We start from the raw sequence: 4997 nt of genomic DNA on the forward strand, positions 1-4997 counted from the left end.
ATATAAGTGGAGATGGATTTCTCTCTGACATTGAAGAAAGTTTTAAATGTCAGAAGGATTTCTGGGGAGAAGTGAGTCACTCATCTCTAATAAATGTAATCTTTAATGTTTTCTTCCCATCAGGCTTTCTTGCCAGACAGAGGAATTTTTGCCAGACACTTCTGAATTTGTTCTTCAAGGAAATGTACTTCAATCAAATCCCTTGGATTAGAGATCATCACATCATTGTGCTTATGAGGAACATGTACCTCCACTATTCCCCCCCCAACCCCGCTCCAAATAAAAATAAGTCTAAATTTGCTGATAGAATTTCTAGGTCTTAATTTACAAAGATATAATTTGTCCCTCCTATATTTACAGCCTAATCCCAGGATTGCAGCCTCGTTTGGCTTTTTTTTTTTTTTTTTTTGCTGCTCCTAGAAGATCAGAAGAGTCTAATCAAATCTCAAAGAATGCTTTGTTAATAGAACTTTTATGACCAAACTGAATATCTGTTTAGAATATAATTGTATTTAAAAAAAACCTAATTGCTTTTAGCAGAAAGCAAAGCATTTCCAGGAGATCATAATTATCTGAGTGTAGCTGGATGCCCTGCCTGAAATCTGGGGCCAACGCGTTGATGAGTCAACTTGTGTCTGTATTGTGTTCAGTGTGCGCAGTGTGATTGGTGACTTGGGGGTCTTGTGATTAACAATAACAGATCTCCATCATTCCTGCTGTTGGGCTGGGCTGGGCTATTTCTATGGCTCTGCTGAACATACACCTATATATACATATGTATATATACACATATATGTGTACATATATATATGTATATATATATACATATATATCCATATACAGGCTTAACATACACTAAAAAGAACCCAGTATACAATATTTGTTAGTCTTTAAAAATAGATACTTTAACTTCAGAGCTTCCTCATAGGGCATTTCATTGTACTGAGTTGCTGCAACTTAGAAGGAGAAGAAGGGTAATCTCTAACGGTTCAGACAGGATGGTGGGCCCTTGTGAAGGTCAGAAGACCGCTTATCAGGTATATTGGAGAGGAGATTCTTTTTATCATTTCCAAGAGGTGGAACGGGAAGCCTTTGAGATCCTTTCCAACCCTGAGATTTGATGATTTATTGCTTCTGTTATTTGGCAGGGCAGAAAAAAAATGTCATGCATTTATTCATCCAGCAATGTCAAAGGCACAGTGCTACACAAACTGTAGGAGATACAAAAAGAAGTAAGTCACAGTCTCTTCCCTTATGATTTCTTTTGGAGGCAATTGGTGTTAAGTGACTTGCCCAGGGTCATACAGCTAGGTGTCTCAGGTCACATTTGAACTCAGGTCCTCCCGACTCCAGGGCTGGTATTCTAGCCACTGTACCATCTAGCTGCTCCTCCTTATGATTTCCTATGGACCATCATAGTCTAGCAGAGAAGGGAAAACATGCACAAATACAACAGTTTTATGATTTATTGACAGGTCATGTCTCTTATCTGGGCTTCAATTTTCTCTTCTACAAAGTGACAGCTTTATCTAAACAACATCCAGCTTTGTAGCTCTGAGGTGGAATGGGAAAGTGCAATGAAAGGTAAAAAGTGCTACAATATGTCACCAGCAGAAACTTTGTCCTCAACATTGGCAGGTCATCATCACACTCCAGTTTCCTCATGTACCCTGAGGTCTATTTTTACTCCTAATTCATGTGTGGAGCCCAGTTTTCAGACTGGGTGCTTATAACCATAAATGTCAAACCTATGCTGAATGTGACGATAGTATGTTCCTATTTCTTTTTCACCTAGGACAGTCTCCAGATCAGGCTTAACATATAAAGGCCTATAAAACCAGGAGAGCGTTTTGTTTTCTTTGTTTTTTTTTCTGCCTCTATCCTTTCTCTGTTCAGAAATTTACAGTGACTCCCTGTTGTCCTTTGGAACCCATCTAAACTCAGCAGCCTGCAAACAAACATTCTCTCACCTACTTTGCTGATTGCACCTGGTCTGCCCCTCCTCCTCAATAGGAACAGAGTAGTTCAAGGGAAGGAACGGTGAGTCTCATCCTGAGTTCAAATTCTACCTCTGACACTTAACTAGATGTCTAACCATGGGCAACTTATTTCAATCTTTTCAACCTGTTTCCTCCTTGTAAAATGGGAATAACAATAATAAATGTATTATCTATATCAGGATTGTTGTGAGGATCAAATGATAGAATGTATGATTAGCATTTAGAAAACTTTGTGGGGCTATGTAAATGTTAGCTATTATTAATGACTCCCACTAAAGTTTTACTTGGTGTTTTATATTTGCAGCGCTCAGTACCTCCATCTTAGCAGCAGCAAAAAGCACCCAAATTAGCCTATGCAGTCCGAATAGGCAGCACTGTGAAGTGGAAGATTTGAAGTCAGAAGAGCTGGGTTCAAATCCAGACTCTCCCACTTGGTGTTTGGATGATACTGAGAAAGTCACTTTAATTCACTGATCCTTTCAACCTACCTTTCCTCTCCAACCTTTCCTGTATATTTTCACCCTCTGCTCCAGGCCCTAACAGCAGAATACATCCCCTCTCTGGGGATTCTGGGATTTAAGCAGCAGAAGAGCACATGTGCAAAACTACACAGAGTGAGCGAACAAATGAATAAATGAAGGAAGGGGATGCAAACTAGACAGTGCCTCATTCTCAAGGAGGGAGGCAGGAAGGGAGCAAACTAAAGACACGGAGGTGGTGAAAGTAACCTAGGACCAGGACAAAGTGGCCTATGCATATCATCAGACTGATTTATCTGTGTGCTTCCTAAACTGAAGGCAGTTCCGAAGAAGGGGCTCTCCACATGCTTTTGTGCTGTTACAGGGTTAGTTTCATAGGAAGACGGGCACAGCCTCACAGGCAGACAAATTGGAGGGGGACAACATTCACTTAAATATTTAAGTTCTGTCATGTTCCTTCTAAAAGCCAATGTCATTATTTTATAGTCGTGCAGTGCAATCCATTGGAATCCTCGTAAATGACTGATGGGAAGAACCGGGGCTCCGTTATCATAAGGCAAGGTGTGGGGCTTGAGGCCAAGGTGGGAAGACTGGACACCTACTGAGCTCTCTGCACGTTGGAGCCCGGGTGCCATTCAAACCAAAGATTTGTGGCTGCTTGGCACTGTGAAACAACAAAATGAGGAGAGATCAAAGGATGGAGAAACCAGTGCAAGTAAGGGCCAAGTTCACTCATTTTAAGGCAATGCACGCCTTGCATAACGTCAAGATGCAAGCAAGGTGAATCTTCAAGCTTGGCGGTTCCAAGCTGCTGAATGACCAAGAGCTAGAGCTGCAGCTCCTGGTCTGGCCACGGGCAGATCTACAAAGAGGAAAAAAAAGAAGCGAAATGAATCTCCCAGCTCAGCTTCTCAAAGAAGTCATCAAGTGATCTTCAGCTTTACTCTGAACATTTCCATGAAGATGCCTGTGAAAATTCACCCAGAGAGAAACTTGCTTAAGCTGTGTTACTCCACTTGATTTACTGAGGCAAAAATAAAACAGGATTTATGAAGAAGATGAATATGGTAATGTGGGGGAGGCAGAGGGAGGGGCAGAAAAAGCGGGATAGAAAATAGAGACTCACTATTCAATTGTGTCAGATGTGTGTGTGTGTGTGTGTGTGTGTGTGTGTGTAATAACCCATGCTTCTCATGACAAATGCACCTCGACACAGTCCTTTGGAAATAGGATACATGTATCATCAAAAGATTCTGTTCCATTCTAGCCCTCCTGCCAAGACCTCTGTGCTGGGCACCCTACTAAGAAAACTCATTGGTCAGGCCCTCTGTCTCCCGGGAGTGATAAATTTCAGATGAACCAGAGAATACAGAGAATCCTCCCCTGACTGAAATTGGTTATGTGATGCACAAGCTGAATTTGAGCTACTGAGGTATTTTGACGTTTAAATGTCTACCCATCTTCATCTTTAGGTCATATTAAAGGCAGGAAACAAAAGAAGTACATCAGAATCTGTTGCTTAATTTTGACATGTGTTATTGTGCAGCCCACTAAGATGCTAGATAGTCCTTTCCCATGATACTGTAGGCCTGAGACTAGCCTGACACAGATGACAGTGGAAAGAAGCCTAGAGTCCTCCTGTGACCTCAAGCACCCAAGACACATGAGTAATAGAAAGAAGAAGAAGGGTTTCCTGGGTTTCATACCCACATAAGAAGAGAGCTGACAACTCAGGGACATAGTAAACCTGAGGCCAGATTTGAACTCACAGCTTCTTGACTTCTGGCCCAGTGCTCCATATCCACTGTACCACCTAGCTAGAAGTAGTTTTGTGTTCAATAGACGTCAAGTGTCACTGTCTTTTTTTAAATGCAAACTATCTCAAAGGCACCCCTGTGAGTTCCCCTGTGGTGCTCACTTTGGGAACTATGGTATTAAATGGTTTTACAAAGGTCTGAGACCACATATGGACCCAGGTCTTACCAGCTCCAGGTCCGGTGTCCTATTCTGTGCATCAGGCTGCCAGTGTGAGGAATTACTGATTCAGTTGCTGATATTGAACTGACTATGGCACCCACAATAGTAGTATATAACTTAGGGACCTGACTAACCGGTGATATGAGATTTCCTGGCATGTAACTATTCTCTGACAAGTGGGCTCTGATGCAAGTCCCTTTTTCCACTCTTTTAAAAAGTCTATTCTATGCTGAATGTATTTGTGAGCCTCCAGTATTTGAAAATACTGGATGGAGGGGGCAGTTGGCCCAAAGAACCAAGAACAAGTTAAATTCAGACATCCTCCAGGTTTGCATGGGTGGGGGCAGATCAAAACATAGAGATGATTACTAGAAAGAGGTTCCCACAACTGAATCCAGTACATGTGAGCATATATAATCCATAGGTTTCACATGAAAGACTCTTGCTTCTCAGAATACTCCAAACCGTAGAGAGTTAAGATTAAAATGCACCCCCCACATACCTCACCCCCACTAACTCTCACTTTTCTCCTGGTCACATA

This window comes from Vombatus ursinus, unplaced genomic scaffold (assembly GCF_900497805.2).
Source record: "Vombatus ursinus unplaced genomic scaffold, bare-nosed wombat genome assembly UNPS02014791.1, whole genome shotgun sequence".
NCBI lineage: Eukaryota > Metazoa > Chordata > Mammalia > Diprotodontia > Vombatidae > Vombatus > Vombatus ursinus.